A 17,952-nucleotide genomic window follows, 5' to 3' on the forward strand; every position below is an offset into this window, starting at 1 on the left:
TGGGAGGCAGCCTCAGCTGTGGCCATGCCCCAACCAGAATCAGCTGGCCTTATAAAAGCCAGGAGCTCATCAGTCTCTCTCTAGCTGTAGAGTGTGATGGACTTGCTGCAGGGACCTGAGCAGAGTACCTGAGTGGAGCAGCTCTGGGGAAAGGCAGAGGAGCTGGGGAGGCTCCAGCCTGGAAATCCCCAGGCTGTAGCCCAGCATAAGGCCAACAGGTATTGGGACTGCAGAGGGCAGCCCACGGGTAGGCTGAGGCAGCAGATCCAAATCCCCCTTGCCTGTGGTGAGTGGCTTATACTACAGTCTGCCCCAGGGAGTGGGGGCTAGTTGGTGACTGGCAGTAGCCTATAACTGAGGTGAGGTGGGGATAGGGGTTCCCCTGAGTGGGGAGACCCACAGAAACTGTGGGGGTACTGCCTGGGGGCAGCACCCAGAGAAAGGGTCATCTTGGGGTCTGGGAGGGACATGGGGGGCCAAGTGGCAGCGGGACACTGGCCTGCAGAGGGTGCTCTGGAGGCTGGAGAGCAATTCCTGAGATGACCAGCAGGAGGTGCTGTGGGGGTGAGTCCCACATCGCTACACCAGGGACATCAAAAGACTTTGATAGAAGTAAATATAGTTAATCTATGTTGTTACTATAAACACCTCAGTGTGAATACTCTAGTGTAAATATCTGCTAATATTTTTAACATTCAAATGTTATCCTGCCATTTAATTAACCTCTCTCTTTACACTGAGAGGTGTGTGTGTGTATATAGATATAGTAACTGTCTATGAGCTAAGTTCAGCACACTGATGTGTATGGCTTCTCTTGAATCTTAATCAGCTGGGATGTACAATTTCTGCACATTTTCAGGCTATTTGTCAGGAAGTTAAAGCAGTTATGGATGACCTTTAACATCAGATGATAACATTGGTTGCTCCTTATTCTCAAATAGCCATTTCTACCTTTTATTTCAAAATGAAACAAACAAACAAAAATCACTGTCACGCTGTCTAACTTTTAGGCGCCTAGAAAATCACAGGAACAACACTGTGACCCACAAAGCCTGAACAAGGTAGGGAGGACCCCTCTGCAATGTCTGGAGAGAGACAGGCACCTTAGGATGTAATTCACAAAACCTAGCACACTGGGCGTGGAGCCACGTAAGCTAGCCAATGACAGATGTGGGTGAAAGGGGTGTGTCCTAAAATAGGCACCTAAGTCCAGACTGCAGGGAGGCACCTATTGCTGCTATTGATTTGCAAACCAGGGAATGATAAATGCTTCTCTACCTGACTTATAGGCAGGGCCCAATCTGGTAGGTGTGCTCAGAGACCACATAACTCCACACAAAGTAGCCAGGGGGAGAAGGACATCCCTTATACCTTTTAGCTCACTGATTAAAGCACTCCCCCAGGAGCTGGAAGACCACTGGTTCAAGTATTCCTGGTGAGAAGGGATTTGAACAAGAATCTCCTAACTCCTAGGAGAGTGCTCTAACCACTAAGCAATAGGATATTCTGATGGGCTCACCCTCAATCTATCCCACTGAAGTTAGGCCAGAGAAAGAGAGAATCACTCTGTAGCCCAGTGGTTAAGGAACTCACCTACTTTTCCCTGGTTCATGGACTGCTCTGGGGCTTAGACAGGAGATAGATGTCTGGGTGCCGACAATGAGGCAGCAGTGCGCATGCCCAGGGGCAGAAATGTAGGTGTGTAGGGAACTTTACTGAAAAAGTTTAGGTTCCAAGTGAGTTTGTGCCTACATGGTGAGGCAGCAGCTAAGCGTGAGTGCTGTAGACCACAGTGCCACCTAAAACCAAGATTTAGGCACCAACGTACCTTTGTGGATCCGGACCTACATTAATTCCTGACCTAGACAGGTACACCCCTAATTGAAGTCCATCACAATTGTACCTGCTTACCCCAGGACTGCCTGTAGCTCCATAATCATTACCTGGGAGATGCTGAGCACCTGCAGCTCCCACTGACATCAGTGAGAATTTTAGGTGCTCAACACCTCTCAGCTAGAAGTTATAAGCCACTAAAAGGATGTAAACACAAGGACAGCTGTTGTCCCAATGATAGGAAAAAATCCCCATTCACACTAATGGGAATTATGCATGTAAACTCCTTGTGAATCCAGGTAAGAACCAACTTCTTTGATTTTATTTCCTTTTCTAAATTATAAGAACTTTAATTGGTAATACACTTGTCAGTGGGAGAATGAACCCAAGAAATGCAAGTTCAATTCAATTACTATTTTATTTATTTGTACTATGGTAGTGCCTACCACCAACCTATGCTTTTTGATTTGGCTAATTATGAATGCTTTCCAGTGTAACCAAAATTGATCCTAACAACTTGCTTATGATCCTTATTATAATCAGACTAACTGGTATGATTTCACTGGAAGATGTTTTCAGATGGCCCTTAGATCATTGCTTTAGATCATCAATTACATCCTATACTACACTTTAGGAAGATCTATACTATTTAATCAAAAGCTATATATGGAGTGAACTGTTGAAATACTGTAGAATTTATAATTGTATTCCCTGCACTTTCACATTGCTTTTCATCTGAAGAACTCATTAATTAATTGAGATTCACAACACACTTGTGAGATAGGTAAAAGACAATCATAAGGTTCACTACACCTACCAAAGGAATACAACTGTCTCTAGCATGGACCACATCTGCTGTTCAACAGCGCACAATAATCTCAAACATTAAGTGAAGAAGAATACCATATCCAGCTGAGACTGAAGGGGAAATTCAGGTAGGCTGAGGGCAACTATTTGAGGGGACGTTTGGCCAAGATCCCAAGGTTAATACACCTATTCTTTCAAAAACTTCCAGCAAGTCTCTAGTAACAAGTGATCAGCTCTGGGTTTTATGTTAAATAGACAGCAGAAGTATACTGTCTCCTAACACCCTGGAGATATTGCTTTAAAATGGAGACAAACTTAAACTACAAAGAATCAAAGGCAACTTTTAAACACACCATGCATATGAGACTGTGTCTGATACATTCTCAGGCAGAATTCCAAGGGTATCAGTTTCATTAGTGTATTTTCTCCATATGTCGCCCAGATTTGTTTCACGCTTGATCAGAGCCTCATACAAAACTTTAATTCACTGAGCCCAGTCTTCTTTCAGTGAGATAAAGAGGACTTCAGGGGAGTTGTGCTGGATTCCAATTTCCAGCTTCCATGGCTGCAGAGCTCAGAGCCTGCCAAGTTTAATCCATATCGCTGACTGTAAGGCCTAGGACATGGCTACTTAAGAAGACTCCTTTCCACCTTATGTCACCACATCATGACAGTTAAACTTTGCTGGGATGGGATCAGTTCCTGGCATTGAACTATCCAGGAGAAATGGCCTGCGTTCTCTCAGCGGAGTGCTCTGCCTGTGGATTTCCCTCCCCTTGGCACAGTCCAGCAGAGCCTTTGTTTGGCATCCGTTAGAGAATGAGGCTTATTAATTTGATTAAGCCTTTGTTTACCTCCTGGTTTTGTCTCTGGCAATTTAATGGACTATATTGCATCTTACAGCCTTGGCAGTCAGTTTTGTACCACCTATTCTGAGTTGCACTGTATTGCTTGTATGTTTTGTATTACAGCACTTGGAAGTCATAGCAGTGCATGTGATAAAAATGTAGTCAATTTTCATTTGGATATACCAAATCTTTGTGCCACTGAACCATCACATCTCCAGTGCCCTGTAACTTACACTCAATGATATGGCATGCTGCACTGATTATGCCTCCAGTGAGCGTGTGGATTTGCAGAAACTGGGCAGGCTGCAGAAGGTTGCTTTTTGTCTCTTGCCTGTTTTGCTAATGTCTTCCACACAAAACAAAAGAAGGGTAGGGACTTGCTTCTAGTGACACTCTCCAGCCACCATGCAGACAGTCTCTTCCCTCACTTTTAAACTTTCAGGGTAAGACTGAAGTGCCAAGCTAACTCTGCTCACACTGGGTACGTCTACATGGCAAGCAGAAACCTGCAGGAGTGAGTCTTGGAGGCTGGGTCTACAGACTCGGGCTCATAGGGCTTGTGATATAGCATTCCTACTCCCTGGGCTTCAGAGCCTGATCCTGAATATCTACACAGCTATTATTAGCGCCATAGCTCAAGCCCTGTAGACTTGAGCTCTGAGACTCATTGCTGTGGTTTCTGCTTGCCATGTAGACATACCCATTGAAGTAAATGATAAAACTCACATTGACCTCAATGAGAGCAGAGTTAGGCCAAAGCTGAGTGCTTATGAAAATCCCACACTGAAACTATTTTAGGACTTCTTTAACATATAATTATCTGTAGCCTGTAAAGTCAGCCTCACTTCTCTTTTGTCATCAGTGTTGTCTGAGTATGGTCAGTTGAGTCCTTTAGGTTTTATTAACATAATCCATTGCCATGTAGCTTAAGTTTATTAATCATGTCCAGATTATTGTTTGAATTAAAGACCACTTCACAAGCACGCATGACACTGAGGCATAGGCCTAAGAAATCCTTTTTTCCTGCTATGTGCAAACAGTGAGCCGATATGACATAGGAGCCCTGTGTCAGCTCTATGGCACTAGAGGTTCATTCTTATACTGGTGTGACGCCTCTTTGGCCACCATTAAAATGATTTAATGAGCAAATTATAAAAAGGTACAGCATAAAGCACCTGAAGATCTAAACTATATAACCTTTAGACCATGAGTTGTTTGAAAACTGTTCACCTGGCCTTTGAATGATTTGGTATTGTTTCTGCTCCCCAAAAGAATGGCTTAAACTTCGTAACAGGAAAATAATTAATGGCCATTGCTGAATAGGGAGTAACTAGAGAGTGAATTCATTAAAAATCTGATGTCCATTTTCATAAACACCCTGCAGTCATCCAAATATTCACAGATCACAAACAGTGAGCCCAATCCTGCATCTTTTACTCACATGAATAATCATAATTCATGTGACGCCACTGGGGCAACTATTGTGAGTAGTGTTCATGGGATCAGGTGCACCATATCTTAGCAAGCAACATCTGATAAAATTTCTGCTTGTCACAGGCTACAAGCGCCAAGTCATTGGAAAGTCTTTTCCCTCGCCTGTCTGGGAAAGATGAAGCAAGATGCATCAGCTGCCATTTCCTTCCTTCTTTTAGCTCACTTTTCATTGTAATGAACTTTCCCATTGTTCTGCATAAGAGACTGATATTGTGCAAAGTCTCATTTGGGCCCAAGTGGGTGGATTGATGGTACTTGCTGTAAATCAGCAGAGGAAGCTTAGTCAATAGAAATTGAAATTTACTATGCACATGAGGTTCTCATTGTAACAAGAAGCCTCCTGCAGAGAATGTAACACACCAAACTTCCCATTGTGTCCCAAATGTGTGTTAAATGTAGGAAAGGTCTTCACTGGATACTGTTTTGATATTAGGATTAACTGCCAGGCTTGGCAGAGGCTCCCAAGACATCAGCTCTAGAGTTGCATGGGAAGTTGTCTTCCCACCCTGTGAAAATGTTTGAGATTTCAGACATTTTCCACATGCTGCATTGGATGAGACCGTTTGATGATTTTTCACAAAAAAGCTGAGAGAGAACGCAAACCCAGAAAAGCCAGCGTCAAGAGTGAGTGTCTGTCTCTCAATCTCTCCTGTTGGAGCTGTTCCACTTCGTATAAATATTTATTGGGCCAAAGAAAGGGAGACTGGCTCCATAGTGGGTAGGGTATTTAGCTGGAATGTGGGAGACTCAGATACAAGTCCTGGTTCCAATGAATGTTTGTTTGTTCACAGTGGAAAAGCTCCAGTAGGAGAGATTGAGCACCCCGCTCAAGAATACCCAGTAGTCTACAAACTAGGCTGAGCAGGGACTTGAACCAAGGTTTCCCACAAGTGCCCTAACTATTGCCTGGGCTTGCTCTTGCTGTGATCAGAAATTCCATCCTGGACCTGAGAGAACTTCCTGATAATTTTATCAAAACAGATACATTCCTGAGAAGATTTTTGTTGTGATTTAGTGTTTTCCAACGAAAAAACATTTCAATGAAAAAATCCTCACTGGTTCTAGCCAGAACTACTGTTGTCCATCAATGGAATTTCATCAGGTTGTTACAAAATGTTAGTGCTTGAACGGATTGTTTAAACACAGCTATTTAATGGCCTTTCACCAGTAAATGAACCATCTGAGAGCTCTCTCCTTTTATTTAGTTGGCAGGTCTACAAACCCACTTTGAAATGTGGTTATGCTCTGAAAAGTGACTCTGTACAAATGGCATTCTGCAGTTCCCTGTTTGTCATTGCTCAAAGACTCCTTGGCAATTCTGCTTGGGGTTTTCAAGCAAAATGATGTTTTTCTAGCTGCCAGTGCTGCCATCTCACTTGAGATCTGAGCATCAAACTGGGTTCTTACTGGTTCATACATCAGCACCGGTAGTAAAGATTTTGCATCTGGAACTTAGTTAATAATTCTGTGGAAAATGCATGAGCCAGAATTGACTCCACCTTCTTCTCTCAGAGCTATGTAGCTTTTGCTATGCTAATTGGGATGAAATGTAGTTTTAAAAAACCCACTATTTTTTGTTACTGAAGCTTGTGTATTCAGAGCCATATCTACTAAGGGAACAGCTCTGGTGAGTGAGAATGTGTCAGTCACACTTCTAGCAATTCTTTAAGCCTAGATTAGTAGTTTTCTGTGTGCACTATGAGTTGTGTGACAGTAGCAGAGGCCCTGCAAATAGACTGGTTCGGCTCAGTGACAAAACTATTTGGCAGTGACAGAATTGGAACTTCTCTGAAGTAGTTTGCAGTCTCCAAAATCAAATATCGGCAGTCTCAATGTTGGGATGTCACACTGAAATTAGAACTGCCCAAACCATTCTGTTTTGGGTTCAGATGGATTTCAGCAAAGGTTTTGTTTCTTTTCATGTGGCTTAACATCGTTTGAGTTTGCCACTAAAACCCAATATGGTGAAGGCAAAATTCAGAACAAATCTAGTGAGTTTTGTTATGCTCTTTGCATATGGGCTTAGAAAAGTTTCTGACCCATATCAACAGTTGTCATAAGTTTCACTATAAAACCAAAGCAAAATCCTGAAACAGTTTTGAAAAATGTTTAAGTATCTAGACTGCACATATGTTTGCTCACTTTCAGTAAAGTGTCATGGGTCACAAAGCTTCACTTACAACACAGCCAGCTACTCTTGGATGCTTGAACCTGCATGTAATTGAGTTGTTCATGGTTTCTGATTTCATGGGGACAAGTCGTATAATTTTAGTGATGATGTATTCATGTCATCTTGCTTGTAACCTAGTGATGTGTTGATATTTGCATTGCAGTGTCATCACCTTGGGATGCCTCCTTAGAGTAGGATTCCTCAACATGTGGGTCAGGACCCCCAAAGAAAGATGTCTCCAAGAAGGTCACAGAATGTAAATTAACACTGTAAATTTTTCCATTTTTACAGTATACTGAAATTTTGCACCTAATTATATGCAAGGAAAATGTAGAATCCTTCTATATTTAAAGGTTTTTCTGGCTAGTTATCAATTTTTCTGAAATTAGTTGATGCAAACTGGCTTAAATCATCATCCATACCTCACGTGTGTTGCTTAAGTTGTAAGGATTTATCTATATCACAAGCATTTATCTAACAATATTACTGTAGAGTAACAAATTATGCATAAGTATCCTAAATGATTTTTTTTGCATGTTTTTCTTTTTAAAAACCGGTTAGTGGTAAAAATATCTTGATAATTTTTATAGTAAAATGCTGCCTCCTGCTGGATCAAAAGCAACATAACATGCCTATATATCTTTCATTTGTAGTCTTGAAAATAACATTTCAAAACAATTGTTACATACTAATAATTAAAAATAGAATAATAAAATGGCAATAGACACAGGTTTTGTATAAGGAAATGATAGTGTAGGAGAGTGTATTGACAACATCTCCTGCATGTCTAGAATTTATCACTCGGCCACATATGCAAACCAAGGCACCCCCAGCTGTCACTTTCCTCACTCTAATTTGTTATCAGCATCTTGATTTTGTTACATGTCAATCACTAATCAATTACATTTGTTAGGATTATTATGCAAATCCAGATCATCCCACTAGATGGCATGCAATCACTTACAAAGCAAAGTTCAGGAGTACAGTGTTTTTCAGAAAATAGACACAACTTTCGTGTGCATACGCAACTGTTTTTCAATGATGGTGATAGTGTTTATACTTCATTAATTTGTGGATAATAATGATGGTTACAATATCATGTTTATTTCACGTTACCACTAAGTATAGCATATGTGCGCCAACTGTCCCTAGTTACAACACTGCATCCTAGCTAGGATCAACAGCCCCAATTATTAGCACAAAATTTTCTCATTTTGTTCCTGATGGATATTTCAACTGGGATTAAAGTGTGTTCCTAACTAGCTGATGCCCTCAGCAAATAGTTAACATTATTATTATTTATATAGCACATTACCAAGTAGTTATAGCATTTATTATTCCCAGATAACCCTATTGATCAGTATAAAAGGTTAAATCCTGGCCCTAATGAAGGCAATGGGAATTTTGCCATTGATTCCAGTAGGGCCAGGTTTTCCCCTCAAAAGTTGGCAGATGCATGTAGGTGAATTTCTTGAGTATTTGTAATGAAAAGTAAAGAATGCCTTTCCTTTCCTCCAGACTGACTGACTTTCACCTTCTTCAGAGAATGAAACAAGAAATTAATAAAATACATCTCCATTTTTTCCCCCAGCATTTCTAAAATAGACCAGACTTGCAAAATCTTCATGAAAATTTGCCAGCCCAGGCACAAAAACAAAGCCTAGTTTCCCACCATCATTATAATTCTTGCAATGAAAAACTTAACGATGATTTACTCCCTGAATCAACATGTACTTTGATTCCTGACGTATACTGCTTCCACTCTGCTGTATTCTTATGTTGTATGTCTGTCTTTTAATACTATCAACAATTCTGTTTATCTTTAATAAAATGTAATACAAAATAAACTATCCCTGAGCTAGTAGATGAGTAAAATTTTGCAAGGCTGAGGCCATGTCTACACAAAATGAGCCAGGAGCAGCAGCCACCACATTTGAGCATTTACTCTATGCTAATTTAGTTACATCAGTAAATCCCTCTTGTATGAACATTCTTCAATCAATTTAAGACAAGAGTACCTTGTATCAATTTAGCTTACATCTATTCCTTGCCTATTTAAACTAATGCAACTTTTATATGTACACACGGCTTGAGATATAGCCAGTCCTGTGACTGCTGAACTTACTGCTTACCCTTTCAGTACTGATCAGCTTGGTCTATTAATACTACTTCACAAATGGATTAAGTACTGAAAGCTTTGCTTGCTGCTCACAGCCGATAAAGTATTTCTGTAGAAGCTGCTTAGTTGTATGCAAGGGAAACACCTGGTAAATTTGTTCATTATCTCTCCTCACACTATTTCCAGATTCTGCAGCTGCAGAATAGCAGGTGGTACATGAGATAATAGTTCCCAAGAACAGAAAGTGGTTCTGGTGTATCAGAGCACCTGCTGCTATAACATGGAGCCTCAGTCCATATCAAAGTTAGATAGGTCTATCACATCATTCTGCCTTCAGAGTCAGGCTGGAACTTCTAATGTTTTCTTGGGATGGGCCTGATATCAACATCGCTGAGGGGCCTGGAAAGATACTGTTTCCTTTTGCTACAGAGAAAGGTCAAAGCAAAGTGTCTGAAGGAAGCTGGATCAGCTCTGTTTGTTAAGGCAAAATAGAATGAAACAGCTACTGACTGACTGACTCTTACTGAGAGCATAAGGAGAGGCTTAGTTTTTTAGGCATCACCCAATGTCCACATGTGACTTACCAGAATATAGGCTATGTCTACGCTGCCATGGTAAGTCAACCTAAGTTACACAACTTCAGCTATGTGAATAATGTAGCTGGAGTCAACCTAGCTTAGGTTGACTTACTGCGGTGTCTACACCATGCTGGATCAATGGCCCTTCGACTTACCTTACTCTTCTCGTTCAGCGTGGAGTACTGGGGTCTACCGGAGAGTGATCTGCAGTCGATTTGGCGGGTCTTCACTAGACCCACTAAATCGACCCCTGGGGCATTGATCACCGGAGTGTGGATCCGTTGGTAGTGTAGACATAGTCACAATCAGTACTGGGTTTATAATGGCGCCAACAGCACCATCGTGCTGGGCTCATATTGGGAGGGGCCCATAATGACTACATGGAGGCCCATAAATGTTTGGCACCAGGCCCACAAAAGGTTAATCCGGCCCTGTTCACCACCTCTTTCTCCTCCTCAGGTAATGGACCAGAGATGTAGACCTCCCCATATTCGTGAAGGCTGTATGATCCAGACAAGTTCTGCACCTCCTACACCAGTCCAATCTCCTCTGTCTGCTTCTGGGTAGTGAGAGGAAGAAGTCTTTGGTGGCAGCCTCCTATCATCGTTTATTCCTCACTCTGGTGGTGGGTCCCCACCCAGGTTCAGACAAGATCTGCTCACAAGCCATCCTCTGCATTTTTGCTGACCTCATGCCCCAGTCAAGCTCTGCACACTCAGGCCAGTCTTTGCCCTGCATTGAGGGGAGAGATCTCTGCTGCTGGAATCCCTCCCCCACCCCCCATGCACTGTGGTAATGGGAGACCCTGCATGGAGGGGATGTCTGGGTCCAACACGGTCACCCCTTCACCCCCTGCCCCTGCTTAGGGGATGAGGGGACCACAGGCCCGGCTACACAGCCGGTGTGCTCTCCTGGGGTGGCCCGCCACAGCCCCTGGGACTGCTGCCCTCAGCGCAGAAAGGCTGGTGCGAGGGGCAGTTTGACACCCAGGGCCAGTCCATAGCAGGGAGCCCTAGCCGGTGCGGCCTGGGCAAGGAACGCACCAAGGGCCAGAGAGCAATAGGCCTAATGCCAATCAAATGGAGTAAGCCAATCAGAACTCAAATCCGTCCCAAGGGGCGGGATCTGCTATCGCCTTCGCAAACGGCTGCCGCGGCTGCCAAGACAGGGAGGAAGAAGCTAGTACCGGTTCGGTGGCGCGAGCAGCGGAGGCATATAGGTTGAGTGAGACGGTATCATTCCGATAAGTGACTCGTCGGAGGGGAATTTCCCGCACGGCCAGGTTAAATGTGAAAGGGCTGCGAGGTCTGCGTCACTGCGTGACGGGAAGACAGGGTGGGGCTTAGCGGCTTTCCGTTCGCTTGCCTGCCGGGAGCGGGCGCTCGGAGCCGGACCCCGCCCTCCGCCGGCGCATGGGGAGCTGTTAGTGTGCGCGTGCGCCAGCCCAGTGCCGCTGGCAGCGGCAGTTGGCAGGGTCACGGGTAGATGTACGTCTGTTCACACGGGCCTATGCGTGCTCGCTCGTGAGCCTGCGTGTCAGTGCAAGCACATGGGAGAAGATTTCATTCACAAGTGTCAGTGAGTGTGTGCTCGTGAGTGCATCTCATCGCACAGGTGTCAGTGTGAGCTCATGGGGGATGATTTCATTCACACGTCATGCTTGTAAGCATGTTTTCTAGCACGTGTGTCAGTGCATGTAGTTCCCTCATACGTGTCAGTGCAAGCTCTTGGAAGGCTGATATCTGTGTCAGCACGTGCTTGTGAGCATTCTTTCTACCACGTGTGTCCACACAAGTGCATGGGGGGATGGTTTTAATACATCAGTGCATGCTCATGAGCATGCTTTCCATCACACGCATGTCAGTGTGAGCACATGGGATAATTTTGTTCATGTCCCTGCATGCTCATAAATGTATGTTCCATGCCCTTTGGTGGGCCCCATGAGATGAAGGAAAGGTAATGAAAATATGTCATGAATAGAATGGTGTGTATTCCATTTGCAGTCTTTATCTCAGCAATAAACACCATAAATGTAAATGAGCGGTGGAGGAAACTGAATAAATTGCTTCCAGGGAAAGGAGAACAAGCTGTCACCAGCCTCTGCTCACGTTACGGGATGCCAGTTCTGCCCCACTGAAGTCCTGCTGTAGTAGTCAGCCCAATACACAGAAATGTAACTACATGACTTTTGACACACTGTAATGAGTACTCGTCTCAAAAAATCTCTCTTCTGAAGCGATTTATCAAACAGTAATACAACCCTCTCAGCAGTCTTTGGGAGATCAATAGTCATACCTAAAAAGATTTACATTGCAAAGCTCAGGTTTATCCCATCTGGCTCTTGGAATAAATGTAAATGGCCCTAGGATTGCTTCCTTCTAGCAAGCTGGAAGTCATCACAAATCCTGCCCTAAAAAAAGAGTTCAGGTACCACCAAATAACATTACAAATTTAAGAAAACTCTTCTTTCCTTGGCTTTCTGGCCATTTAAAAAATGATAAAGCCTTCCCAAAATAGATAAGTTAAAAAAGTAGGTCAAATTTAAGAATTTACCTTCCTTTGCATTTTCCTCCATAGTTTCCCTCTCATATCAGTTAAAAACAGAGAATTGTGTTCTGTCTCCTACTATTTGCACAGGTGGGTCCAGATTCAGTTACCCTCTCCCATGCTAAGTAGTACCTCACTGTTTGAGCAGTTCCGATAATGTCACAGCAAACCTGGTGGCTGAACTTTGTGACTTTATCCTCACCCACAACTATTTCACATTTGGGGATAATGTATACCTTCAAGTCAGAAGGACTGCTATGGGTACCCGCATGGCCCCACAGTATGCCAACATTTTTATAACTGACTTAGAACAAGACTTCCTCAGCTCTCATCCCCTAACTCCCCTACTCTACTTGCACTACATTGATGACATCTTCATCATCTGGACCCATGGAAAAGAAGCCCTTGAGGAATTCCACGATTTCCATCCCACCATCAACCTTAGCCTGGACCAGTCCACTTCCTGGACACTACAGTGCTAATAAGCAATGGTCACATTAACATCACCCTATACCGGAAACCTACTGACCGCTATACTTACCTACATGCCTCCAGCTTTCATCCAGACCACATCACACATCCATTGTCTACAGCCAAGCTCTAAGATACAACTGCATTTGCTCCAATCCCTCAGACAGAGACAAACACCTACAAGATCTCTGTCAAGCATTCTTAAAACTACAATACCCACCTGCTGAAGTGAAGAAACAGATTGACAGAGCCAGAAGAATACCCAGAAGTCACCTACTCCAGGACAGGCCCAACAAAGAAAATAACAGAACGCCATTAGCCGTCACCTTCATCCCCCAACTACCCAACTAAAACCTCTCCAGCGCATCATCAGGGATCTACAACCTATCCTGAAGGACGATCCCTCACTCTCACAGATCTTGGGAGACAGGCCAGTACTCGCTTACAGCCAGCCCCCCCAACCTGAAGCAAATACTCACCAGCAACCACACAACAAAAACACTAACACAGGAACCTATCCTTGCAACAAAGCCCGTTGCCAACTCTGTCCAGATATCTTTTCAAGGGACACCATCATAGGACCTAATCACATCAGCCACACCATCAGAGGCTCGTTCACCTGCACATCTACCAATGTGATATATGCCATCATGTGCCAGCAATGCCCCTCTCTGACATGTACATTGGCCAAACTGGACAGTCTCTACAGAAAAGAATAAATGGACACAAATCAGACATTAAGAATTATAACATTCAAAAACCAGTTGGAGAACACTTCAACCTCCCTGGTCACTCAATTACAGACCTAAAAGTCGCAATTCTCCAACAAAAAATCTTCAAAAACAGACTCCAACAAGAAACTGCAGAATTGGAATTAATTTGCAAACTGGAAACCATTAAATTAGGCTTGAATGAAGACTGGGAATGGATGGGTCATTACACAAAGTAAAAACTATTTCCCGTGCTCATTTTTCCCCTACTGTTACTCACACCTTCTTGTCAACTGTTGGAAATGGGCCATCCTGATTATCACTACAAAAGTTTTTTTTTCTCCTGCTAATAATACCCACCTTAATTGATTAGTCTCGTTATAGTTGGTATGGCAACACCCATTTTTTCATGTTCTCTGTGTGTATACATATATATTCCTACTATATTTTTCACTGCATGCATCCGATGAAGTGGGTTTTAGCCCATGAAAGTTTATGCCCAAATAAATATGTTAGTCTCTAAGGTGTCACAAGTACTCCTCGTTCTTTTTATTTATTTCAATGTGGCTACTTGCAGAGGAAGGCACTACTCAATGCTTATAAGGGGGGAGCAGAATATTCACTGGTGGCATGTGATCTCTTTTTCAAGACTACTTATTTTTTAATAATTCTTGGAAGTTTATTTTTGGTTGAATTATTACTCTTTTAAAATGATGAAACTACACTTAAATCCAGAAGGCCTCAAATTTTAAAACAAAACCAAGTTGGTACACAGAATAGGATCAGCACAAATAAATAATTATACTGTAGTTACAATATGTGGACCAATGTAAATATGGTAAATATTTTCATTAAAGGCTATTTTTGGTTGGTTGGTTGAGGGATGAAAAGAACTACAGTTCAGCTGTAAAATTATCTTGTACTGTAATTAAACCATGTGTTGTGTGGGGGGTTGTTTTTTTGTTTGTTTTGTTTTGTTTTTTGTTTTTTTAAAGAGTCCTTTATCATCTGAATCCAAATCTTTCCCATGCTCTCAGGTGTCACTTAAGGTACAAACAAAGCTCTATCATCCCTGTTTATCCAGGACCACAGTCTGCATGTCCTCTGTGTTGTTACATCCCAAAAGTTTTCCCTCTCTGAGGGACCTTTACCATAAGCCACTAGAATGATTAAGAGCTTTCACCAGAGAAAAATATGGATGTACATTTATCAACTTGAAGATGTTCTAATGACCTCTACATTTAAATTGCTGCAGTCAATCACTTAAGTATACTAAATGGAATCTGTGATGATCAGTCACATTACTGGATAGCTGACCTTATCAGATTTAGCCAAAGACCAGTTTAATCATACCAATACAGTAGTTTTTAAAGGGTATATGAGTAAGCTGGCATCTTATTGGCTGAAGCACCTGATAGGTTTCTAAGCCAGCTAGAATATAGCAGATGAATGTTAGTGTACTGAGCAACTGTCACTCTACTGGACCAACATCTATCAATAAACGGTTTACACCTAAATCAGTCACCTTGTAGAAAAGAAATAAAGTCATAACATGACAGTGTTATATTACTGATGTTTTCTTGCTTTAAAAATAAATTTCTTTGCTTTAGTGCTACATGTATGTTGCAGCAGGAGACCATTTCCTGTAAGAATATTCTAGTCCAGGGGTAGACAACGTTTGGCACGCGGCTTGCCAGGGTAAGCACCCTGGTGGGCCGGGCCAGTTTATTTACCTACTGACACGGCAGGTTCGGCCGATCGCGGCCCCCACTGGCCGCGGTTCTCCGTCCTGGGCCAATGGGGGTGGCGGGAAGCGGCGCGGGCGAGCAGTGTGCTGGCTGCGGCTTCCTGCTGCCCCTATTGGCCCGTCACGGCGAACCGCGGCCAGTGGGGGCCACGATCGGCCGGACCTGCCACATCAGCAGCTAAGGTGCCACAAGTACTCCTGTTCTTCTTTTTATCAGCAGCTAAATAAACTGGCCCGGCCCGCCAGGGTGCTTACCCTGGCGAGCCATGTGCCAAATGTTGCCAACCCCTTTTCTAGTCCATGCCACAAATGCTTACTTAATTAGTTGAATAACAATGTTTTAAATGTTTAAATATGTATTTAGCTAGTCCCATTCACCAGAATTAAATGAATGTTTATATGAGAGTCAATCGGGTCTCTGTGGATAAAATGTATCTTATACTTCTCCATGAAAGTGTTGAGTTTTCCAAGCTTGTGCTATTAAAAACAAAGAATTTACACCAAAACCCCCAACTTCAAATAATTTACAAATGATAGTTTATAAATCACTTTAGGATGAAAATTGCTGTAATAAAGTCAAGTCACTCTCTGCTATGGCAGGCCTGTATGTAGCTGTGGGCGTGATAGTTTCCTCTCCCCCATCATGAGAGTGAACAGGCAGAACTGTGTATGGTTGTGAGTTTCCTTCCTTTCTAGCAGAGTGAGCTGGCAGGTCTTTATGTGTGTGTACGTGTTCCCTACTAACCCAAGAGAGTAATCAGGAAGGTCTGGGTGTTCCTTTCCCATCTTAAAAGTGATCAGGCCAGACTATATGTGGATGTGATGTGAATGTTCCCGTAGGTTACCAGGCAGGTTTGTACCTGGATTTTAGTACTTTCCTTCCCCATGAGGCAGGTCTGCCTCAGTCTCATTGTACAGTAACAACAGCTATCCTGCCCCACAAGCTGACAGCAGTACCAAAATTGTGACTCGTTATACCACTGCATTAGACAAGTGAAGCTTGAAAGAAGAGTAGGCTGTGAAGGGGGGTTTGTGAGAGTCCTGCTTCATGACTATACTTGACTGGCAGAGGTAAGCCCCAACCAGGAGCATGGAATGTTGGAAGCAGCAGGTTCACATGGAGTTTGGCAGTTGGAATCCAGCTGTCAGAGTTTATATTGGGCTCCTGGAGCCCAGCCCTAGGTTGGGAAGGCTGATGGGAAAAAGAGGCATGACAAAATACTTCAGCCAGTGGGGCCTCACAGATGGCAAGAGGACTGTTAGCATTTTTGAGGAGGTTGTTTAATTACCTATACAAGAGGAGTGGGTAGCTACTAACACTGCTGCCACCTCTGTCAGGCACAACACTCAGTGAGGTTCAGTCCCCTCTTCTAGGATGCAAGAGCTGTCAAATACATGAGCTGCCCCTCAAAAGCCCCTACACAAAAATGAAAAATAGGGAAATGGTAGTGCGGTGAGGTTGAATTCATCCCTGCTGTAACTCCACAGACTTCACTAGGATGAGTTTTGTCCAATAAATCTAGATTAGAGAGGTTAAAATAAATATAGAAATGGTGATAACACAAAAGGAATGAATTTGGACTAGGAAAGTCTGCAATAAAACACTGCTGTGGATTATAGTTAAGTATTTGTTGGTTGATTGATTATTAGTGAATAAGATAAGGCTTAAATAACCCAGTGAAGACTGCCAAGAGGACCATAATTTCTTCTCCAGTTCTGAGATCAATGCTGTATTAGACACCGAGGAACAGGATAAATATCACCTGTACTTTGAGCTGTGGTCAAGTGAAAAATTCTCTAAGTTGTTCACCCTGGCCACTCCTCAGAACTCTTCTAAGTGTTTATGATTTATGGGGATTTCGTGATGGCTATTTTGAGGATCTGGACTACTGGGAAGAGACAGAGGAGAAGTTTCCCCACAAAGATGAGAAGAGGACTGAGAAGGACATAAAAATCCACAAGCCCTAGGGTGAGCATCTTACTAAATTCTGGATCTATGATTCAGAGCTCAGTACTTATACAGTGTTTAGCAAATTTGGTTAAGTTGGTATTTTTATTAATAAAAAATAGCTATACATATTTTTCAAACAGTGGACGTTAGAAGGGATTGTTTTCATTCGTACATGAGCTAATTCTATTTCCCCCCTACTCCCTCCCTACAAAAAGGCAGTAATTAAAATATTGACAGAATCTCAACTTTAATACATGGACTGTGCCTATAATGATGGCCCTATCATTGGACAAGGGTTGGTCTCGTCTTAAAATTTGGGGCCTCCTGACTGTAAATGAAGGGCCATTATTTCAAAATAACAGTTTCGCCAAATAAGATTTTTCTAGAACCATTAAAAATAAAGAGGCTTGGAACAGAGATCACACAAGTTATGCAGCAGCATTCTGTAGGAAATTACGGCACATATTAAGTGTGAGTCTGGTCCTGGCCTTCTCGATTCCTAATGCGTTATTTTTACCAAGGGTGCTGGGACTGGAAACCTCCTCCAAACTTTACCAGTAAGTGCATAGCATCATTCCTACAGCATCCCAACTCTGCCTATGCCCCCCAATGACTGAGCAGGTATGCACGGGTTGCTGCTTATCCCACGTTACAAGGTACCGCGTTTAATGTATTAT

The 17,952-nt window shown here is 42.8% G+C and overlaps 1 long non-coding RNA gene across 1 annotated transcript; it reads left to right on the plus strand.

Annotated features, from left to right (window-relative positions):
* The first annotated feature begins 91 nt into the window (after nucleotides 1-91).
* On the plus strand, nucleotides 92-17,929 carry LOC135973653 (uncharacterized). The gene is made up of 4 exons (XR_010590590.1): nucleotides 92-218; nucleotides 7,316-7,408; nucleotides 10,309-11,511; nucleotides 12,487-17,929. It is a non-coding gene; the product is annotated as an uncharacterized LOC135973653 (long non-coding RNA).
* The last annotated feature ends 23 nt before the right edge of the window (nucleotides 17,930-17,952 follow it).

Source organism: Chrysemys picta, chromosome 9, assembly GCF_011386835.1.
Source record: "Chrysemys picta bellii isolate R12L10 chromosome 9, ASM1138683v2, whole genome shotgun sequence".
In the NCBI taxonomy this organism is placed as follows: domain Eukaryota; kingdom Metazoa; phylum Chordata; order Testudines; family Emydidae; genus Chrysemys; species Chrysemys picta.